At 41.9% G+C, this 24,792-nt stretch overlaps 1 protein-coding gene and 1 long non-coding RNA gene across 2 annotated transcripts in view; one reads left to right on the top strand and one right to left on the bottom strand.

Moving 5' to 3' along the window:
- Positions 1-32: 32 nt before the first annotated feature.
- On the bottom strand, positions 33-14,408 carry LOC111264973 (uncharacterized). The gene is made up of 3 exons (XR_002683177.2): positions 12,631-14,408; positions 4,373-4,501; positions 33-3,506 (listed from the first exon to the last, which is right to left on the bottom strand). It is a non-coding gene; the product is annotated as an uncharacterized LOC111264973 (long non-coding RNA).
- CadN (neural cadherin) overlaps positions 8,801-24,792 on the top strand; it is a 137,230-nt gene continuing 121,238 nt past the window's right edge. The window contains exon 1 of the mRNA XM_022841256.2: positions 8,801-10,669. The gene's annotated coding sequence lies outside the window, so the exon portion shown is untranslated. The remainder of the gene's footprint in view (positions 10,670-24,792) is intronic.

Below are 24,792 nucleotides of genomic sequence, written 5' to 3'. Positions count from 1 at the left end.
AGGCTTTTGGTAGATTATTACAGGGGATATATATATATATATATATATATATTTGTGTAATTGGAGAGCCAAGCAGCTATAAAAGGTAATTGAATTAATAAATAAACATATATTATCCAACCAACTTGTTGTATCCAACCCGATTTGGAACAGTTTCCCGCAAGCGCTGAAATGTTCGAGAAAATTTTTAATTAAAAAAATCTTGAATGAACCAAGCCCTAAACAACAATGAACGCTATGAAAAGCGAAAGAATAAAAAAAACTAGCACGCGACTAACGAGTTGCAATTTATTGTAAGTATTGCTAGCCTCCATGTTTCAAGTTTTATATCCGGTATCGCCGTTTGGCATTCCGTCAGACAGCTGCGCCTTAGCCCAGTATATTTTTGGTTCATTTAAGAAAGAAATTGATTGAATGAGGATAAGTTGCGCCATTTGTGAGCGTTCACCACCTCAGTCAGTTGACTTGCTGACTGTAAGTGCTACTACAACAAAGTGCCAAGAAAGGTTGGTTGACTAAGTCACAATTTCGGGAACGGGCAAATACCACAACAAATAGCAGAACTCAATATAGATAAAAGACTTAACAACAATGGTTAGACTTTTGTTAAGTACAAAAGTGATGATGTGTCGACAAAAAATTAAACTGTGCGTAGTCGGTCGCGGGAGATTAAAAAAAATCAACGAGTGTATTAATTTTAGTTAATCCTTTTCCTAGTCATTTCTTCCGTTTTTGTTTATCATTTTCTTTGGTCTTTGTATATCGTCTTTTTTTTTTAAATTTGCTTAATGTGCTTTTTCTTAATAGTGGAAGTCCGTTTTTCTAAGCTCCTAGTAAATATTGGTTATACTCTTATACTCGATAATACTATACACCACGCATGTCAAAATGCTTAACATATACAAGTCACCTAATTTATCTTATTTGATTCCAAACCCTCTTTCATTGAGGAATATTAGTTTATGAACGTCTTAATCTATTTTCTTGCTACCATAAATAGGTCTTACTTGTAGGAAACTGAATCATTTTTGAGCTAGTTAGGCTAAAGCGATAGTTCTTTAATGTGTTAGAAGTGGCGTTCCTTATCTTTTACACACTTGGCGCTTTGACACCTTCTGGATCATATAACTACTATTCGCGTCCTTTTTTTTATTTAGTTGTGGGTTCTCGACGTAAAATGATAATGGGTTATCCCTAGCTGTTAGTTGCCATTCCTAGGTCATGGAAAGTCCCGTAATTGCACGGAGTTTGATGAAATAAAAAGCAGGTTTAAGATAATGCTGGGTACTCCTTTGCTTAATCCAAAAACTGATTGACTGGCGTTGTCATCAAGTAATTAGACTGTGTGCTTTCGATTATCGTGCCACCAGCCTATGGATTCTTGAGGAACTTGAGATAACGAAATGCACTCATTGTTTCATTCACGGCGAGTTTTTTTTATAGTGCTAAATGTCCATAATATCCTCTGCAAATACTACAACTACCTACTATACACCCGAACCTACTCTGACAGTGCCACCAAATCCGATTTCCTTTTAGAGTGGCGCTATTCTTTTGCTTGGTTCCTCATCAGTATGCAGAAGGGATTGAATTATGTCTCGTCTATACTGACCTTATGCTTCATTATTTTTTTTTTTACTAAAGTTCCTCAAATTGCACGCAGAATACACTACATACGTTCCCAACTGGCCTAGAATCAACTTATGGACGACCAATTTTTACTCAGTGTCCGCATTTCCAGTATTTGAGGTGTAATTCCATAGCATGTTGCATGTGAAACGCGAGTTTTGTTTGACTTCTTAGACTCTATGTTTGTAAAAAGTGTATGCAATTGCGGCTGTGCATTCTTGTCCTTCGAGTCGCTACATCCGTATATCTGGCTTCAGCACTCAAATCTTCAGTCTTAAAACGTTTGCACCATTTACGTACTATGCTTATGCTTAATACCTCCTTATATCTTCACTAATCTTCGATGAATTTCTGCAGCGCTGTGCTTCGGGGAGCAAAATTCAGTGAGACCAAGAAATGTTCCTCCTTTGGAACTCATTCCTTTTAAAGTAAACTTAACTTGCCTTCACTCTCAAATTTCTCGAAAACTGAAATAATTGCCAGCCAAACTTTGTATACTAACGACGCGTAGTTCCAACATTATTGAGCTTCAAACTCGGAAGCTGCTTATAATGATAATAATAAAATAACTATAAATGTGTTTCGTTGTTAATGGCATACACTTATCCTAATATGGAGTGCTATCAAGCTGACTCCGTGTACAGCCAAAAGTGTATGTGTTAAACTGAAATTTTACTGATTAAAATTCGGGCTAACTCGTACTCAGTAAGTTTTAGTCTCCGACTAATGTCGAGCAGTTTTTGCTACTATTCGTTTAGTGTACACTTGTGTTTAACAAGCATGAGCTGCCTTACATTCCTTGACCAAAATTCACTGAAATTGATTCGCTCTACCTTACAAACAGTGGACAGGAAGAGCATGAATAATATTAGCAAGGCTGACGATATGCATTAGCCAGCTATGATTCAAAGTGTGTTGATTACAAGGCCGCGCATATTGGCGCAGCTAGTAAAGATGACCCTATAGCTGCAGAGCGTAGCTTATCACTTCAAAGCAAAGAACAAAGCTCATATCTAGCAAACTGACCTTTTCGTCGTTACCATAGGGCAACTTAGAGAAATCAACCAGCTATCAGAGCCGTATGAGATATAATGCGAGTGATATAACTCTACTATAGTAATTCTTTAGCAGAGAAAATCATGCTATCATTCTGACGAAAGATGGTCTGAGACGTACCAATTAAAAAATAGTAGCATTCATATTCCCAATGACAATATCATAGAACCTAGTTTTTGGGAACTTTGTTCACGGTCATTCATAGCATGGTAATTAAATTCATCTTTGCTTTTGACAACATATTACCATTAAAGAAAACAAAGAAACGCAATCAGCTTTTCTGAAACTGATTTTGATATAATACACTCCACTCTAAGGAGTCATCAACAAAAAAATTGTAGAAACAACATTTTTGTTATGATAAAAACGAGTAATTAAAAAAGCGGCTGCCCTTGATCGAAGGCCACCCATTAATTTTTGTATATCGGATAGAAAGCGACACAGAAACGTCTGATGATCTTATTTTGGTTCTTAGCAAGTCATTATCAATTTTATTCTTTCTCTACATTTATCATTTATCTCCACCGAAACAGTCCATCTTTCCATTTAGACATTTTGGTATGTTTAGTCGTCTGACACACAGCTGTCTACAGGTACCCATGATGATTCGATTTTTTTAAGCAACTATACCTATCTCACCCCACTTCTGTGTTCACTTCTAACTTCTGCAACCGTAGCCGAATACGAGGATTTTTAGGGTAGGTGCTTGGGCTGGGCTGACAGTCGTTGATGTTGTTGCTCTCGTTACCAGGAAGACTGGTCTTTTTCCTCGCACGTTTTTAGCGGTCGACAACGTCCCATGATTTCTTCATCTGTCATAGCTGCTACATCGGCAACCACAGAAAAAACAACATCTGAATCTAAAGCAGCAACGGCAGGAGAGCTACGCGGTCAGACCAGTTGTTCTTCCTCTTGGGGCATCAACCCGCCCGTTTGTGACGCCACACCATAAACCCCACACGAAAAGTACGGAACAATCTGGTTCTTCTCTGCCGTCGTCACATTTATAAACAACGGTTCTGTACGAGGAATCAACTGCCGTTTTTGTCTTCAGACTGTATGAACAGCTCATTCAAAAAAAAACTCTGAGTGGGACAAAGTGGTAGCGAGCGAATAAACGAATAAAAAGATGCTTCTTTTATCCCAGTTAGAGTAATAACTTAGAGGCCTATTATGGAAAAATATATTCTGTAGCGAGGTTTTCGTAGTAGGAAAGTTCAATCTACAGCAGAAAATATATAGAATATATTTTACCGTCTTCGATAAGTAAATTTTTAAAAAGAAAAAAATTACTTGGCCTAACATGGGCATAAATACAGAAGTGAGATGATATTCTACAGTCCGTGCACCTTATGTAGAGTAAGAGATAACATCACGATTATTTTAATATCATTGAAAGGTTGTAAATATCTCATGGTATGATTCGCGCGTATTTCCCATTATCATCATCACCGAAATCATTAGTGTACGTACAAAGGTGCAAAGTTCCACAATGAACCACAAATTAAATACGTTTTGCCCTGGATATCCTAGATCTTGGCTGAAAGCATAACGCACAAATTCTTATGGATCTCAAATAAAACTTTTAATGTGCTTTCACGCTGCAGGTTTCTATCTTCAGTTACGACCTGCAGGTAAGAGAAATGAACAGTTGATGTAAATAAAGAACGAGCATTTCTTTGCAAACCTCGAGTGTGGGAATCAACGAAGCACCGAAGTCGCGAAAACTCCTTTGCATAGCTGCCCTCTTCTCCTTCGGTCGGTTGAGGTCCGTTATCAATGAGAGGTCACCAGCGAATAATGATAGTTCGGACAACTGCATTTATCGTGCATCCATTTTGATCGATGAAGAAAAACAGAAGAGTGAAGGAAGCAAAAAAACACGTTAACGAACTCGTTTAAAGAGTGAGAGTGGTTGTTTTGGGACTATGAGGGTGATTTTTGAAAATAATGAAAAATTATTTCAGGAATGTAACCGAAAAGGTACCAACGGCACTGGCTAAACAAACAAAATAAGCAACGGCAGAACGTATCTTTTATTTGTTGGGATGAACTTTTTTTTTGGTTTGCTATTTCGGCAAATGTAAATTTTTAATTTATTATTTATGATGGCTTACTAAAAGTGGAGTAAATAAAGATACACGAAGCTTGTTTTTTGACATCTTAATAATCCTATTTTCCACCACCAATTTTCCGAACACCATCGAATATATATTGTAAATGTTTGGCCAGCAGCCCCTTACAATTACGGGCCCGTTTATATTTAAATTCTTGTTCCAAATAGCAATACATTTATATTAGTTATGACTATAGCTGTTAATGATCATTCAGTATTGATTCTTTAAAACTTTTGATTTACTCGGCCAGCTCGACTTATCAGAACTAGTAGTGTAAGTAACAAAAACAAATTCATTGGACAGTGCAACGTACACGGCCACAAACCTTTCTTTATTAGACTTCCGTTTTGCTTCATTGCCATAAGGAAATCATGTGAAATGCATACGATAAAAGTCTGAAATTTTGCCTACCGATCACCAACAAATAAAAACAACACCAGAATACGCAATTCATCTTCAGATGCATGAGAACATATTTTAAGCCACTTATGGCTGAGTACGTTTCTCAAATTCATATGCACTCGGTAAACTTTAAAGATCGTAGCAAATCTCCGTTAAGCTGGATGATGCTACCTCAAGGTGACTTGCGTGACAAAACCCGCTGAGTAAAAATAATGGCGTTTTACAGTTTTTGCTTGGACTTGCGGCTGTTAATAGATTAGAATTAGATTTAAAGTATCTGGCATAAATTTGAACTTGACCTAATTGTGTAGTCCTGGAATTTATAAAACTTAACAAATTATCTGACGCACCTATCAGGGCTATTTCAAAAATCATGAAACAGCTTCCATTCCAAACGATCTTCTAATCACAATCTTTGTGCTTACTACTGTAGATATAATGAAAGCCTCATTTGTATCAAAATATTGTTGGCTTTTGTTATATTAATCTCTGTATATATACGACAGACAAGACGTCAACTTCCAGCTGGCCAAGCTTAAATGCAGCCTCTCAAACCTTCTGATAAATGTGTCTATCATTTTTTTATGGGAACTCTGTATTGACTTTCCAAAGAGGAAGGTCTGCTTCATTAAAGGCGTGCTCTGCTGCACGAATATGAGATAAGGCGTATTTAATTTCACAGAGCATTTAAAAAACAAAAGACCAGTCTTTTCCTTCACACCGCTGTATCCTTGTGTCATCGTATACCCCTACGGTATAGTATACACAAGATACAGTATAGTACGAGGGCTACAATTCAAAGGCAAACATTATATCCAATCGCGCCTATCTAAGCTGAAAGATCATCCCATGATTTCCGTGCATCTCCTCAGCAAAAAAAAAAAACATAGTTAATACGTTGGTTTCTTGGATTGGCGAAAACTCTAATGCTTATTAAGAATATTGGTTATGAAATTTCCGTTGAAACATAAGTCTCTACCATAGTTAACCTAATTCTGGAAAAAGCCAGTTAGCCGCGAAGTTGGACTTCATAACTTGCGGAAGATAAAACACCAAACTTATTTTTGTCACATTAGTCTCATAACCGTTAATACATTAGGCTGTTACAAGCGTTTCCGGTGGACTTTAAAATTGAATAATTTTTTTAACTGCGCGCCGTTAAGAGACGAAATTTGGCTGGTAAACATTTTAATATTCTAGAAACCCGTGACAGAAAATCAGTTGAGTTTACTTCGTGCGAATTAACCAGATATCGAGACCCAAGGGCAAAAACGCATTGCCGCGATCGAGAAGATCCTTGATAAAAATTGAGCCTAGAGTATAAAGGCCCTCTCGGCCAAAACTAGCATTTTACATGTAACGTGTTACAAGGTTATAATTAAAATGCTCAAAAAATGCGAAAACTGAGTGGAAAATGGGTCCCTCGTAAACAAACTGGAAATTTTTAAAAACTCTAATCAGCAAAATACTGGTTAAAGCATATGTTCACCATAGATGAAGTAGCCTCGATCTGTACCGCCAGTCAAAGAGGCGTCTTCCTGAAGAGGGATCAAGTTCGACAGTTTAAACGTAAGGTAATGACAGTACTTGCAATGGACATCAGGAGCATCTGTTGGTACAAGATACTCGCCAAAAATTAATGAATGTAGCCCGTTATCTGGAATTCCCCAGAGGACTTATGAAGTATTGACAAGCTAAACGAAAGCATGCGGCCTTGTTACCTGATGGCAATGCCAGGCCTCTTCGCCAAACCTCACTTAGTTTTGGATTGAGTAAAAGTATCTAACGTTGGTTTCAACCCGCTTATTCTCTCGATCTGCGTCCGTGTGATTACGAGGTTTTCACCTCCTAAGAAGAGCAACTGGTTGGTAAGTTTATCTAACCTTTGGTTTACTGCGAGAAGCCATAGATAAGAAAACTATATGCGGTTGTGGTACATGGTAGGTACGTGGCTGTTCGGAAGCTGTTAAAGCGCTTGAACGTGTAAAAAAATAGAGTACCTATAACATATATGAAAAAGCCATCGTTCTGGCTTTTCAAAGTCCGCCGAATCCGCTTGTAGCGCCCTAAGAAGTGCTGCGCTAGTACGGGCCACGAACTTCGAACTACTGGAATAGCACTTATCAGCAAAGGAGACGACACGTAATTCACCAGTCTAGTTGTATTTAGTAAGGTAACAAACGCATAGAAGCTTTGTTTAATGAAGAAATATTCTTTTTAGTAAAACTTAATATTAAAGAGTATCAAATACTTTTAGAACATGTTACTTATAGCTTTAAAAGAACCACTATATTTCGCAGTCCAAGGTTTAAAGTAGGGCTGTTCAGGTAGAAAAATTACCTTGACTCTTATACGATTGGAAAGTTTCTAACAAACTTCTGCGACAAAGTTAAAACATTTCTTTACATTTCCTAGAAAAACGCGAATAAAAAGAAAAAAAAAAACACGGCAAAGTGTAGTTGATTGGTTAGCGTTTTTTTCTTTCAGAATAAAAGTATCGTGCGTCTCATGCTCTGTAAGCCATAAAGAACATATGAGTTTGAGCACTCGGTCCGTTAGCTGAACAGCTCCAAACCTGACAAATTCCTAGCCTCGGGATATCTCAAATAAGGATGATCGTAACAAATTCATCATGGTAATACTTGTCACAGAGATCCGTTTTGGATATCAGTTCAAATCTTATGTTTAGTCTATTAAGTCCAAATGATGTATATTAAAAAATCACGTCAAACGTCAAAAAAAACGTTAAAAAAATGAGATTTTTGGTGAGAAAAATGCTTTTGGTCCCGAACATGGCGCAACGCTAATATAACAAAACCCTGCGAGTTTTGAAAGTCGGATTGGAGTGCTCAGATAGCACAAAATTTTCAATTACTTAAGCAATTCGTAGCACGGACCTTTGCTTGACATGTTTGCACTCCTCAGACCATACGACATTTTTTGAAAATTCTTGCCTATACCGACCTTACATAGTTTTCTGTAACGCGCAACCGCCTTAAAAGTCCGCGCATAACACGGCACCTAACCTCAAATGAATCAGAGTGATTACCCATAGAGTACCTGTCACAGGTAATATTACATTTTTCGACCATTTTCATTTGAGATGCCCCGAGGTTAAGATGTTGTTAAAACTTGGAATCATTAAGTACTGTAACAAGTAACAAGCTGTTCTTTAGGCCGTACGGAACATGACAGGCATACACTTCTTTCAGAAAAAACAATAACTAGTTAATGCCCTTTGCAACGTGTCTTATATTCGCTTGTTTTTTTTATCAATGCTATAGCATATCGAAAATGCCCTTATCACAAAGCTTTGCGAAGAACTTTTTGATGGCATGAGAATTAGAAAAGTTTCTGCCTCACATGATGTCAAGGGTTCCATTTTAAACTTGCGATCAGAACTGTACTGTGTGCGAGTAACCTTAGAGCTATCAACAACACTCTAGAGGTATAGATTGTCATTTAAAAGCAGCGTTTTTAAAAGGATACTTAGAAAATGTTAACGAAAAAATGCTAAAATATATATCTTCATTAGACAAAACTTCAACACCTTTTTACTACCTTGCTAAATACACCTGCAAGACGATTGTGTCCAGTTCTATTTTTTTTTATTTCCCATGTTCACAATTATGCCACCAATCTTTGGTGATTCTTTCTATCTCAATAATATCACAATTACTTATTGCTATCGGTTTATGACATTCTGTTGTTCTTCATATAAATCATTTGACGCCGGCGAAGACTCGAAAAAATTGCCCATCGACATATTATCTATGTTCCTTCCGTAGCGTTTCACGTTCCATCTGCTATTTCTGTTACTATTATTGACGTTGCGCAACTGATAAACTCGATCATAAGCAACGGCCCACAACGGCGTGGCTGTGATGCTTCCCATAGCCTCATACAGAGCAGCAGCGTCGCCTCGTTCGTTTCGGTACGTTTCTTTGTTGGTGCGTTTCCGTGCGGTGCCACTCCCGCCACCGCCGCCAGCGATGTCGCTGCCGGGTTTCGAGCGCGCTTTCAAGAACCCTCGCTGCACTCGTCTGGTCGTCTAGCGGTCTTTAGCGGCCAATTGTACGTAGTTGTACATAGCCGACGCCGCTGCCTCTTTCGGCTCTGTCCGGCTCGCCGCTGCTGCTGCCGCTCCTGCTACTACCGCCACTGCTAACGGTGGCGGTGGAACGGTGCGGCACGTTGACCGACAGACTTCGCGCTAAGAGACGCCTTCTCGCCCACTGCTGCCTCTCCGCTGTTGGACTACGCTGCTGCCACTGGTGCTGCTCGCGGCCGCCGGTTGGTTTTGCTTTTGCTCGCGCTTGCCGGCAACAATTTAATTCACGCTGCCAACTGCTAAGCAGCAGCAGTCAAGCCAGCGGAAAAGATGGCCTGTGAGCCGCAGACCGCTCCCTCCTCCGCCCTCTCCCAAGAACCCTCATCCACCATGTTTGAATGTTTGGTTTGTGTGCGCGCGCAGCAGCGCCGAACGACAGCAGCGCCCTCGGGGTTCTGACAGCCAAGCAGCACCAACCGGCGGGCCAACCAGCTAGCAAGCCGACCGATGTAAGCGAAAGTCAGGCAACAGCCTGAGGAGCAAGTTAGCCAGTCAGCTCTAGCTAACAGTAGGGTATCGCTCCGGACCGGCGGACTGTGTCTTGCGGCTGTGTGCGAGGCAAGCAGGTCAGTCCCATTCATCGGCGTAAGAACGGTCGCTCATCGCCAGCCGTTGCTTGCCCGATGCTATCGCTGTGGCAGTGGTTCATGGTGGTACCTATTTACTGAGTGACCGAAGTCGTTGTGGCGCAGCAAAAAGGTAACGAAACGGTAGGCAGTAACTAGTGCGTCCCCGTGGATTGTACGTGGAGCCGAGTGGATTGCTGAGTGTGTGCGGTGTTGTGCGAGTGTGGCTGGTCTGACGGAGCCAAGCTAGCTCGCTGCAGGCTAGAAATAGTAAAGCCGACGGTCGGTCGGAGAGAGCTCTATCACGGTGCGTTGCTTCTCGCTAGACGGCCTGGGGAAACGGATGCGGCAGCCTGAAAGCGGCTCGCCGCCACCCAGTCACCCTTATATTGTGAACGGATTTCGGTGCTTGTTCAAAGTGGGGCAACAAATAGGTTTAGTAATGACGGTGGTGCGTGCTTTTTGAGTGGATACGTACAACCTGTGTTGCGTACGGCCCATTGGGGCCTACGTAATGTCGCCTTGTCACATCGTGTGCGAAGTATGCTAGAATAGTGCCGATATCTTGTTTTGGATACACAACCACAGTAAAACAAAGCGAAACAATTACACCGCTATTGCCAAAAGCCCTTGGTGGTTGTCTAGAAAAAGAAGCACCCGGCGGGGGCAGCATCGTCGAGTTCGTTAAGCACCACGAATTCGCCTATCTACGTTATCATTATTTGCGTACTCGACGACTCTTAACTGTCCGTTGGACCAGCGTGCTACAAACACTACACAGCGTTCCGGTGAGTACAACCTACTCTCGTTTGCAATGAGAGCACTGCACCCGCCTTCTTACCCAGTCCATCGCTCCAGCGGTCGGTAGCTACCCAAGCCTCCTATACCAGCAGGAGTACGGCGATGATCAGTGCACACGAGTTCCTCGTCGATGAATATCAACATCAGCAGATGTGCTCACATTTGAAAAATAGTACAATATAGCCCTACAAATAAGCTTCTATTCAGAAGGAGAACGACGATGAAGCGTAATGGCCTTTGCGGTCTATGTCATTATGTATAATAATTAGTGCTGTATGAGCTCAGTGGATTAAAACAATGTGTCTGCCTACCCGTCCAACGATCGCTTCTTAGTTTGTGAGTGTAGTTTATAGTTGGTTCATAGCATGTGTATGAAACAATGGACGGTGAGTTTATTTGCCGACCACTGGAGTTCGATTCGATTCGGCCCAATAACTATGGTTTACTCGGGGGTGCTTTGGCAGACCAAAGTTTCAGCCATGATAGTATCATCAAACAAACGCTAAAATGCGATATTCCGTCTATAGGAAGCTTGTGTACGGCAGTGGCCAAGGCGCAATGAGGGAAACTAGCTCGGTTTACCGGAGTCATGAGTGGTTAGGGCTCACTCCGATTAGTCGCTGTCGGTAGGTCGCAGGGGAGCAGCAGTCGGAGCCGTCTGTTGCGTCGGATGATCCGGCAATGGGGGCTGCCATCAGTATTTGCATCCTGCTGCTGCTGCTGCTGTTACTGATGCAGCCTAATGTCCCTTGTAAGTCGCTTCTTTTGAACGAATTAACGGTCGGACAGGGGTTAACAAAGCCGAACGCTGACGCCGAAGTCAAACGTGGGTGCGTGCGTTGTCGGGTCCGTCCTACTGTACGTCCATAAAAGGTAGTTTGAAAGCGCCACGATATCTACACATTCTATCGCCCGAGTTTGAGCGATTGCAGTCAGTCAACGAACCGATGTGTTATATCTATTGGAAGAACTGCTGGGCCTGGCGGCTTCACTGGATTAAATCAGAGAAGAGCTTCTGACCAATGGCCGCGTTGCTGTTCATAATACCCAAAGGACACGAATTATGGACGACAGGTGACAACGTGCTTTTGCGCGGATGAATGGTCAGATGGTTTAAAAATTTGTATGCCCCTATTTCCTCAGACCGACCTCCAACTGGAGATGGCCTTCCGCAGCCGCGTGTTTGCGTGTTTCTCGAAGCGGAAATGAGTCAGTGGCGGGGGGGGGTAGATCCTCACTGGGTAGAATTTCAATCATTCACTATATTTATGGAATGTTTAGAGGGATTTTCGGCAGCTTTATGAAGCTTGCATTAAGTATAACAGTACTTGAATAATGACGAAAACTTCTTGTTGAGAGCAGCAGCCGGCGAACTACGTAACCATCTTCGTTGATATACCGGTATTCGTAAAATAGATTTATAAGAAAATCAGGCTAGATCACCTTTTTTTACCCTCGTTGTGCAATATTCCAAGTACATTTTTGGCTTAAGATGAAGGTATAGCACCTAGACCTGAATACTGCATGAATTATGGCAAATACGTAATCGTTTGATAAGATTCAGCATGCATCTAATCGACATTCGATAGAAATTAATTTTAGCTCAATAGCGAATAAAAATTAACGTACAAGCATGGTGACATTTAAAAATTTGAAACGAGCAACAAGGGATAAACATAATATAGATTGATATGATCGGCGTTGCCTTAGTCACAGATATCGACATTACCATTTGGAAGTTATCTTAAAAAAAAACCGATTATTATATATTTGCTTGTCCTGTTGCGTTTGGTGCTGGTACCTAGTTCCGTTGAAATATGCGATGTCACGAAAAACCAGCGACGCACTAACGGCCGCTCTTGTCGGCGTTATCCTTTGGACCTACATAAATATCAAGGGTCGATTTAGTTTCAAATTATGCCTATAGTCGAAAGTATAGAATCTCTACCATTTGTAGCATCGCAAAGCTCATGTCGCGCAAAGCCTGTGTTAGGAGCACCGTCACTTTACTATAGAGCACAAATTGCCAAACAGAAGTTATCCGTTTGCTGCGCGAACGTGAAACGAGTATGCGGGTAGGCCAGTACAGACAAATCTTCGTCTTGGCAGACGGATTAGCTACATGAAACTGCTTGTTTTGTTCCAGGTACGTTATTATCAAGCAAACCAGAACAGTTGAGTCGATAAGGTGTCATTTGAAGTGGTCCTGTTCTGGGGATTTATCCTGCGTAAGTCCCCAGAGTTCAGTAGCTCATGAGGGGAATGTATGCCGTGTCCAGAACAAAGGCTGGCTATTTTGTTCGTTGTCGTTTAGAAATTGGTTTGCTTTGTTGGATTTTTCAAACTACTGATCGAGTGGCAACCAATTTGGTTATGAGCAAATTTCAGAACCCTTTCATCATGTCACTTTGTCTCTGTCACCGAACGTAAAAAGTGATCTCTACACGTATTAAATTCGAGTTGACAGTGACAACAATCTTTACGTGTTGACGACTTTCTAGCGCTCTTATAAAAGTTTGGCTATATTTCTTTCATTGTTGCCCGCAGTCACATCAAATCTGAGCAAGTTCACTGGCCTTTCCTGAATAGTGCGCTACTCCTCTTATGTCTAATAACATAATCGCTCCGAATCTAAATCTGCATGATGTGAGAACCTCCGATCGGGAGTGCGGCTAACTTCTTTCTGTTCATTTGATAGCGGTTCTGTGTCGAACAAAAACTGAAAAGGATACGAAGGAGCCTTAACAGCTCGAATAATTTTTCCCTTGTGGGGGCGGACGAAGCAAAGGAATAAATAGGTGCAAATTGAAGTAGAAGAAAAGGAAAGGTAACAAAGCAAGGAATGGACGAGAGTTCGGAACGCGCAATCTGTTTTACATAAGGCAAGCACTACTGCTGCCGCTGCTGCTGTGAGTTCGCAACACATGGTGGCTTTGCGGTTTGCTATGGCGTCTCTTTCCTATGCCATTAATACCGTTACCTTTACATTGACTCCTACGATAGCTGTCATTACAACCACTGAAGAGTCTTGCTGCCTCTCGCTATTTTCTTCTCCTACCTTATTCTGTCGACTTTTTGACGCCGTGTTCTTTTATGTTCACGCACACATATATAGAAACAGGCGACTCGCCAACAAAACAGACGGACAGATCCGTCGTTGCAATATAGCATAGATTCTGCTACATGGTACGCCACAGCATCTCAAAGGACGCGTTAAAAAAGAAAGACGTCTGTGAGAATGTCCGCAGTTTCTCATGCTATAACAACAGAACAACCACCGGTGATCACTGCACCGGTGACGGCCGCGCGAATTATACTAGCGTTATGTTACGCAGACCGACAAGAAACGGTCGTCATACCACGACATAGGCGTGGCCTGTTGGTCGGCTGGTCAGACGGTCGATTCGCATCGTTTGGCGAACAGTCGGGCTGATTGGACTTCGTGGATTTAAATATGCCGTAATACATGACAGGCTAAGCAATATCCACATTTTAGTATGACAAACAAACAGAAAAACATCTGTGCTGTTCGATCAAGGTAACCTGGATGGATTAGTTCTTTACGCAAGCAGTGCAGTATATACTGTAAGGGGATATTGAGCAATGTCATGTAATTATAATAATCAGGAGTGACAATAATTGTTAGGGACGTCCTAATCTAATAATTAGTTGTAGACAGACCTTAACGTAAATTATACCCTCATCCTCTTCTCTATTTGATATTTTTTTCCGTAATAATAATGATTCCAGGACGAGTGTAAGAATAGTAAATGATTGTCTTGAGTTAAAACCTTATAGTCGGGTAAAGCTGATATCTGTTCTAAGTACAGCGCCCTGTAGACATGTTATGAAGATCGCGACATTGATAGCAATGCGTGTGTCCTGTCTTCGGTACGACTGAATGACCCGCTCCGCTCCTAACAATATTTTTGCGAGCTTATGGACATCTTATACTTTTAGAGACAGGAAACTCGTAGGTTAAGGGTTTCCTTTTAATAGGGCCGAGACTTATCCTGAATGATAGTGACTTAGAAAACCGTAAAGAAGTTTCACGTTGAAATGTGTAGCGATCAGGCTCGAGTGGACGCTTGTGCATAGATATCCCTCTTAGGGGGTTAAAATAGCCGAACGGTGAGTAACCTCCGACAGCGGCCGGTAATGCTGAACAAACGAATGTTTGCTTCCAAACAACTATGTATCGAATGCGTATTAAATATATAGCTGTGGGCGGGGGCAAGATCATTTGAAATAAATGACTTATGTATCCTTTATGTAATGAAATATACAATATACTTTACATAAATATAACAGTGAGGCAAATCCAAGTGCGATGCGTGGTCGCTCCCGTCAGAATAATATTCTGTAATACTTTTAGTGCACCATTGGACATTTAGAATCGACAGAGTAGACTTGACTCCAATGCAACGAGTTGTGGACTAAAACAGCCGATCCCGAAAATGTGCTATCTTGAATAATTGAAATAGTTACAGGTAGCTGCTGGTCGAACTCTTTAGAAAATACGAAGCCGTAGTGAAATTCCTTTGAACCTCGAGCACTCCACCTGTTCAACAACGATAGCTGCGAGCACCTGTCGTGAAATTAATTAGATTTCCAGTTTTCTCGCCCTAGATCTTCTCTATATGTACCTCTCGCTCTGCGTCGCTTTGTTCAATGCAGTAAAGTCATTGAGCTCTTTGTGGCGGCCGGCTGAGGATAAGCGAGCAAAAGTCAAAAAACAATCCTCAATTCCGCAGTAGCCGGAATCGCTCAACTACACCCTACTCTCAGACAGGCGGTGTTTGAAGTTGTCCAGAATAAGGGTGAGTAGACGACAGTGAAAAGGGAGCTCTTTAGTTACAAAGTTGCCATTGACACATACGGAGAATGAGGGCGCGCTTCAAGAAATAGCGGGCCAAGGACCCAGGTGTGTGTAAGATCGAACACCTGTTACTGCGTTTGTGGCAGATGTTAATACTTGGTTGTATAGTTATTAAGCGGATTAGTTCAGTCAGAATTTTTATCTGAGTGTAGATATGAATCTACTGCCGGTAACTCTATATCCCACATAGGTACCCATCCAAGACTTCTCTAATATTAAGATGGGAGCTGTTTTGGGCCGCGCAATGGGTCGTCCAATGCGGAGTCACTTCATCCCTCGCTCTTGTATGAGGGTAGACTAACATGCGAGTTTGTATCGGTGTAAAAAGCATGTCCATCTCAACGAACAGCTATAAACTGACAGTACGTGCAAATGAGGTGTTAGACACATATGGTTGGCTGAAGGCTCGTATGTACACGGTTGCAAGAAACCTCCGCGTTGATTCAATGTAGATCTCCGGTTGCAGGCAATTCATTGAAATGAAGAAAGGGAATTCGAACGCGAAAGGAGCGCGTTTAATTTTTGGCAAGTGGAAGGAGGTGGAACAAACAAAATGTCTGGTATTTGACAATGGGAAAATTGAAAGTAGGCGCGAATTTTTTTACATCGCAGCAGCGGCCAGCCTGCCTCCTATCAACTGCGTTGAGTTCGACGGGAAATGATATGAAAAACTATACGCTGAAATGAAATCCATCTTAGGCTGGCACTCTGTTAAGACAGAAGGCGCGTAAATAAGCAAGCAGTACGTTTGGTTTGACCCTGTTCTGACCCAGAACCAATCACAGTAACGTGGAGAATGCCCGTTTCGAAATAGAGTAGTTGAAGGACTAGTTAAGTGAATATTATTGAGACATGCGTAGTTATCTGTAGCTGGTGGCTATAGAATTACAGTTGCAATTTTCGAGTTCATGAACGAAATTGAAGCTGGCGAGCGATCTTTTGAAACTATTAGGTCAATATAGTGTTCTGTTTATTTAGAGGAGGCACATTTTTAGTGTTTCAGGAGTATGGAAACTTTCGTTGATGCAACATAATATAATGAACGTTGAACGTTGTTATCTACCCGCACACTCAGGTATGCATTATAGATGTCGAGTTGTTTTTCTCTAGGAGTAAAAATATGACCACTCATATAATGTACGGTAACAATATGGTTGAATGACTTATAATTCCATAGATATTTGTTATACTTTTAAATCTGATGAGCATCACAGGTGCCATCTAAAACGCTACAGGATCATTGGCGTAAGAAAAATTTCCAGAAAATCGTATAAAGCAATCATCGTTTGAGCCTTGTCCGTGAACTGTAACCCTACAAACTAAACTATAAGAATATTTATTGTTTTACAAATAGAAGTGCATTCGTAGCAGGCGATTTCCCATTTCTGCTTTATGGCAACGTGGGGATTCGCGGCGTCTAGGTCCCATACTGGCCACTGCATCGTCACAGCCTCTTCACCTAATTGTACACATTACACCATTCTCTACCGTTGTACGTTAGTTATATAACTCTAGTACATTATCCGGAATTTAGTAAAAATGTCAAGTTCATTACTAGTAATTGCAGGTAATCTTGTTGCTAGTAATATCTTTGCTTACCTGATTTCTCTCCCTAGGAGCCTTGACTTCTGAGAAACTAGCCAGCTTCAGTGAAACAACTTAATAACAATAACTAACGCCCGCCTGCAGTGTTCGATCAGATGTTAAGGCCAGATACCAAAACATAAGCGCTTCTAATAGCATGTATATAATCCCATAATTCTAAGCAATGTCACGACAATCTTTGAACAACTTCGACCTAAAAAATTTCCATGTGAGTAGTTTAAGTAGACCAAGATAAAAGTGACGCAAACGATACGGTCAGTGCGATTACTAAGAGGTCTATTTAAAGTTAATGCTCCGGTCCGGCCGAACCTTTGCATCATAGTTTTTTTCTATTTAATTTTATCAAACCATTCGGCTGCTGCATCCCGCTGCTGTGCCAGACGACGTTAATGAATAATGGTTGTCACCACTTCGTCCGTTATGTTGCCCTCGTTGTTCTGTTATATGACAGCCAGAGGAAAAGCGCATAACGTATAAAATGAGTGAAGTGGGCAATCGAAAAATTTGTTTTGCGGTTTAAACTAGATTTGGCTAATCCATAAGCCGAACCACCAGCTGAATCTCCAGTCCCAGCGGCCGACGGCCCATTTTGGGGTCACATTCACAGAGTTGCTGCTGCTGCCACCTCCACAGCCTCCGGCATTTCTGCACGATAATGCGTCGTACTAGATGTCTGCTGTTTTTGACGCTGACGTCATTCCCGCTGTATGTACCAACGAGAAACGTCGCTGTCGGGCGGCTTTGTACAACAGTTTCATTGGAACGATGGCAACAACGATAGCTAGAGGTAATAACACTGCCTCCATCAACGCTACGTCTACTAGTGTCGGCAGCTTATATTAGATGTACTAATGAAGTCTCATGTTTTAATCAGGCGTTCTTTGAATCATCATGGAAATGGAATACTCAAATCGAATGTCGCGGTAAGTTCCAGACGTAGTCAACAGGAAATCACTAAACGAATTGTTGGCTGTTAGCACGGGCATCGTACGGGCGACAGCTATGTTGGTCGTATTCATAATTCAAACTGCTGTCCATTACCCCAACAAGCAACTTAAATGACAGGGCAAATTGTAACGCACAGTTCCAGAGAGCCACAGCAGGACAAGTCGAACACCGCTTCAACTGATCATGCTAGAAGTCACCAGGCGGTAGGTGTATGTGACATTTATCCAGATAGTTATCCAAATGAACACGCTATGGTATCGTATGATACTTGCGCTAAATGGGCGCACATCTGAAAATTCTTAGTATAACGTCATGGGTTCCGCCAGTCGTTACCTCTGTGGATTATTGCAGTTTTCCCAGAGTGCTGATTTCGTCATCCTTCCCGCTACTCCTAACCGCGACGCAATCATGTGGTTCATTGGAGGAACTCAACTCAGACCAATATCTATTGTCGTCAGATCGCCGTTTTCGGAAAGTATAGTCGACAGCAGTCGTGTAATGTTTGTTGTAACGTTTCAGTTTTATGGCTTAAGCCAAATAACAAAGGCAACCCTTTTTCATGCATTTTCCGTCGTTGTCGTCGTAGCCACGTCACAATCATTGACCCGCTAACGTATGCTGCTGGGGTTCCAGAAAATCGTGAATGCCGAAGCATGAGAGTATGGCAGAAGTAAATGACAACAACAATACAGAAGAAGAAAAGGAATTCGAGAAACGACAAGACAAAACCAAAAAGGTGAAGTGAAATGCGCGCTGAAAAGACATTCTTCCATGTATCCTCTGCTACTGTTGCTGCTGCTGCTGCTGCTGCCGCCGCCTGGCTCGGGCCAATATAATTGAACTAGATCTTTGGCTCCAAAGCTAACCACACATCTCAAGGTAACCCATCCCCTGGCACGGGTTTAAGAAACTGCAAAAATTGATACACTAATATATATTGTCAGAAAACTAACGGTACCAAACAACACAACGGCAGGTCGCATGTTAAGAGGTAGAATTTTCGTCGAAACGCAGAATGCAGGAGGTTATCGTCATGTGGCTAAGACCTCCTGGCTAAGACCTTGGCCACTCCTGCGATATTTTAAATGTCATGATTACTAATCAGAGGTGACTATACACAACGATTCTGTCTTCGATTTCTCTCCTTTGTATTAACCAAATGAAACCAGTCGATTAGCATATTCAACGAGCACACATATAATGGGTAAGATTCTACTGTGTTCGTTTGAAGAAAATCTATCAATGGAAGAAGGAGCCATACCTCTCATACGATTGTTTGGACCCTTGACAGCTGGCAGCAAGAGCCGCACACGAAATTATTAACTGTCACCCTATTTACTTGCTCTGTGCCACGATCTCCTTCCTACGTGTTTCAAATTGGTCGAATGAAAAGCAGTTTTAACTATGCATAACGTGTATATATATATATGTAAGTTGGTGTTCTTGCATCGGTAGTCTTCCATTTCCACCTTTATATAATACGTATGCAAATGTTATGATATAAAGCAAACTATAGACTAAAAGGTGGATATGGAACGCTATTGATTGAAGACTGCCAACTTACTTACCAAGTTCGTAAGAACGTTTACTGACATACTAGGCTTCGAAAAGACGACAAATATTAAAGTCAATGATCTATTTTTTCAACCACCACAACGTACATACCTTTCCGAGGCCAACCAAGCCCGCCAACTAACTCAGTATGGCTCAATGGTAGCTCCAACTGGCAACAATAATGAACGATGTTTGTCGCTTCAGTATCTACAACTATATCGAACTAGCGAGTAATGGAGGAATACGGGCTCCATTAAAGCCTTTGTCGAGGTAGACTAGGGCGTGATGCAGCCAGAGGAAATATATCGAACGCTTTTTACCCCGCTGATTTCTTGCTTGAGATTTAACTCGCATATTCTCCTAATAGATCTTGGTGTCGGCTATATATAATATAAGAATTGAAAAACAGGGTCTATAGCGATGGCTTAATTACCAATAAGTATTTTGATGGCTTGGTATTTTACGTCAAGGCTGCGTATATACCATGCGTATAGAGCCTAAACCGACGGTAGGTAGATTCCAGAAACGCATTAACTCATTTATGGACCTGACATAATTTGTGGTTCGATAAAAATGCCAAGATTTGTCTAGCTAAACCCGTTAGAGTCTATTCAACACAGGTAATCATCGTCAGTGCAACTAACTAAGCATGTCCGATCGAAAAGAATTCTCTCCAGGGTTCCCGGACCGTCTTGTAATGAAACCCCTTTCTCATACTACATATACATACAGTGCAGTCCTGAACCCTGAAAACAACTGCATAGTGAATTTAAGTACAGCATTCTAAGAAATGACCACTGAGACGCTCGAAGGAGCGTTATCCTCGGATGCCTTTGAGCGTTCCTTGTTCACTGAATGGGCGCTCATGCTTCTCCGTTAGCTAGTTTGTACATGTCAGTATTTAGACGATGCCGCTTATTGTCGATCTTTCTTTAGAGTAGAGACTTTATTTGTAGTTTAAACTATGCTTCGACTAAGCAAAATTTTGAAAAAAAGGAAACAAAGAAATACGTATTTCTCTGCTTTTCTCAATCGCCGATCGTCACCGTTGTTGTTCCACTATCTCCGTTTCCGTGACTCTACGGCTGGAGCTGTTGCTCGGTCGGCTGCTAGGCTGTATTTGTGTGTTAGTACTTTCCCCTCGTCTTCCATAAACAATAATATTCAATAACGCTTGGCTGTACCATCGCGGCGCTTCGGCGTTGGGTTTTGGCTAGCTGCTAGAATCTAACAGCGATATTCAAAGGAACGATTGTGGCAGTAACAATTAATCGACCTAGGAGTGCCACCCCCACCGTCGGCTACTCCGCTGGGTCTGTTATGAAAAGCTCGGGCGACAGCATCCTGAGTTTGACTCAATCCCACTCTGTTCACACTGCTGAGCTATGCAAATTGCAGCAAGAACTCACCGGCTGAGCCAGCTTACGAGCCAGTTTTCAGTTGTTCGGCTCTATTGAGAGAGAAAGATACAGGAACACGGCCGTCGACGAAGGTAACGAAAAAGTTAGCGACTCTGGCGGTAGCAGCGACAACCACTGTTTTCAAGAATGGAGTAGTGAGGATGGAACAGTGTAGAGCGACAGAATTCCTGTAGAACTCGGTTTAAGGCTATTTGAGTTATTGTCGACGAGAAAACGAACGCCACCGAGGGACGCTAAAGGTTAGGAACACATCTCGTAAAAGGGCATGTGTTGGAGGTTGATATTGGTCATGATAGCTGAGCATCTGAACAAATATAGTTGCTAAACGTTGCAGTTTGAAACAGTATCATTACAACGCTGACGGTTGGACAGCTATATTGGAAACATCGGCATAAATGTGTCATGAAGATTAACGCTAACTTCATTTGATAAAGATGATCTACGGGACGTAAAAAATACATTATATTTGTACAGTCAAAGACCAGACACCTCTTCCTGGCTTTTCGTTGAGCAACTGGCATATCGCCCGTTCGTAACGAGGACGGTCGGTCTTTCGCTTTTTGATTGCTTATTAGCCATGGCTGAAGAGAAATAGCTAAACCGTGCATTTGGCTCCCTGTAGTCGTAACCCGCTTGAATTTATGATTCTATTTTCGATACGCTTCTAAAAGTAAAAGTTCATGAGATATTCGTCGCCGGTCTTTCGGGAACAAAGTCTGTATTAATTCAGTTTCTGTATACCTGTTTAGCACGAGTAGTACACGCAGGCACTGGTTCGGATGTATAAGATACTACGTCTTTTCGCTTGCTCATTACTTTACCACTTTGATCGTATCTAAGATAGAGTCGTTTTTCTCCATCTTGCCATATCCTTTGTCATGGGAAGCAGTCTGCAGTCATGACAAAAGTTTGAAGAATGCAAATAGAATTTTCCTCGTCTTCTTTTTTTTTTTTTTTTTTTTATAATACTTCAGGCAGACGGTTGCCAATGGCTAGATCGGCTACGTTGCCAGCATCAGCAGCATCAACATCACCAGCGCCAGCAGCTGCTGACTTAGCGCAGTAACAGGTGACCGGAAGCAATATTCCCTCATCATCGATACCGTCTACCATAGTGCAGTGACTTTCATTGACATGCTTTATTGTCTCATCCAACTCTGTCTGGCTACGACACGGCATCTGACAACTCCATTTGATTGCTTTCTTCACTGATCCGATCTGGACGTCTGAATACACACATACATGATACGGTGGTAAATGTAGACGAAAAAACAGACGGCTGCCGTGAGCGGCGATGCTGATCCTGCTGAGGTCCTTAAATTGTCACAACCTACAGGCATCCCCGTTCACTAACGTCGCGTTTCTTTTACTGGCGGCGGATTTTTGGTGGTCGTACCATTTGCCACAAACTAAACGGCTGTTAGCGACGCCATTACAGCAGCACCAGCTGCCAAAAAAGGCTGAGGTTGGGACGAAGGCGCCAGCTGAAGACGTTAGCGGCTGCTGGTGATAACGAGTAAAAGCTTCGTTTTTTTAAACCCACCAGTCAAACAGGCGCGCTGTTCATCTGGCACATTACAATAGCACGGGTGCAACAGCAGTACCAACGGTGAAGTGCCCAGACCAACAGTCCTCAAGACGAGCCATACGAAGCAGCAGCAGCAGCATTTGATTGCCAGTTATAGAACTGCTAAGTTGGCTGTTTGCATTTGGCCTGCTCTTTCTTCATTTTACTCTTCCATCTTCTTTCTGATTATACTGTGAAGACAATCGTAGTAATCACCGATAGAGTGGCCGTGACTAATACTGCCATTTGTGCCGTGACTATTCCGTTTACCTCGTTGCTCCTGTTGCCAGTATATTCAGCTGACTTTACGCTTCCATAACTGCTAAGTCTTCTATTTTTCCGGTAATGAACATCGACATTTATAGGTAGGCAGAAAGTGACAGATCGATAGGCAAACAAAGAGAGCGTACGCATGTATGTTACTGCTGCGCCTGGACTGGCAATCCATGTTCGTACTAGTTGCGCCCGACCAGTGCTAACCTTACGCTTCCTCTTGTGCGTTATAACATGGGCTTTAAATATCATCATTATTTGATTGCTGTGCATATTCTCTGTGTCTCGAACTCAAAAGCAGGACAACACACAGCCATTGCAGCTGGATAGCAATGGAACGAGTGGAAATGAAGTTAACTACCCGAAGGGTATTTAACCCGGTAAGCTCTACCGGCTGGCGAATAGGATCGAGCGAAGTCGTTTCTCCTCTACAAATCTACTTGCGTATAATACCTGTGCGCAGGTCTTCATATAAGTACAAACTGATCAAAAAAGAGAATGTATCGTAGGATATACGGCCACATCCACACGCACGCCGTATCCATATTCACCGACATCGTCATAGGTAAAAACATTACGATGGCAAATTTGACTTCTGCCGACGCTATCACTGTGCCAACGGCATATATTTCCGTTAACAGATAGCTCTTAATAAAAAATGGTATAGGATCATGCGCATTGTAACATCGTGAGATTACGGTCCTCGTTGCCATTGAAAATATGGTTTTTAGCGTACTATCGAGTTAACAGGATGACTTTCAGCTTTCCTTTAATGACTGTCTTTGCTCCCGTTGTTTAAAGGTCTATCAGGAGGACGGCTGAATATAACTAGAATGAGCGGATAATAATAACAGAAGCCGCTATAATCACCGTTTTCTCTATTGCATAGGTTATATTTTGTTTATATATCCATCTATATATTATAGAACACGGGACTCTAATGGTCGTGGTCACTCACAGCGCATCAACAATAGGAGTTATTCTAGTTGGATTCTAAATGGCTTCGGTTCCTTTCGGTGGTCTAGTCAGGAAAAACTCTACTGAAATTCGACCATGCTTTAAGATACATCAAAGCGCAGTTGTGCTGCGGTTCGACCGAGATGATTCTTCGTTTGTTCCCCTCTTATTGGAAAATCGGATCCTACAAGCGCTTAAAGCTGGGCAAGGAAAAACGAAGAAGAAAAAAATGAAAGCATTGGCAGAATCCAAGAAATCCTAAATAGATCGCGGGCTATCCAGAGACTTCCGAATCTTTTCCAAAAGTTCGCTAGTAGTATTTCAAGTTCTACAGAATTGCTGGTGTCAGAGACTGCTGATTTCCTATCGAACTAGCCTAAATTCGGAGAGCATGTCGCATTGCGTGAATACGAACCTTACGTAGTAGTAAGAGTGGTAGTCATTAGAAATCTGCTTTTTGCCGTTCATATCCCATAGTAGCGTAATAACAGCTTAAAGAACGGTACCAAAAGCCTTTGATAACATCGCTTTCGGGGTGTGCGTTGGTTTTTATTAGCTCTAGTTCTACGTGGTCCCAATAGTGATGTCTATGGTACACTGCATTCGTGCGATGGATCGCATTTTGCGCTGTCTTCAGTATTGGAGTTCCCCGCAGAAACTAACAGGAGAAATAGCGGTGAAGTATAAAGGAGCCTCTTGACAGATCTGGAGGCCGACGTTGACTGCTGCTTTAACTGAGCGGGTTTAGTGCATCTGACGGCGCCTTCCTAAACATATAGAGGTATTACAATAAGTTGTGTCATGCATGTGTGTGTGTCGCTTCATCTACAGTGCCAAAAAAATGATCTTGGGTGCTTTTAGTAATATAAACGTTCCTATGTACTACATCATTCACCATATACCGGA

Source organism: Varroa jacobsoni, unplaced genomic scaffold (genome assembly GCF_002532875.2).
Source record: "Varroa jacobsoni isolate VJ856 unplaced genomic scaffold, vjacob_1.0 scaffold_919, whole genome shotgun sequence".
NCBI classification, from domain to species: Eukaryota; Metazoa; Arthropoda; class Arachnida; order Mesostigmata; family Varroidae; genus Varroa; species Varroa jacobsoni.
Note: the sequence above shows the minus strand (reverse complement) of the source record. Positions and strands in the feature narration are given on the sequence as shown.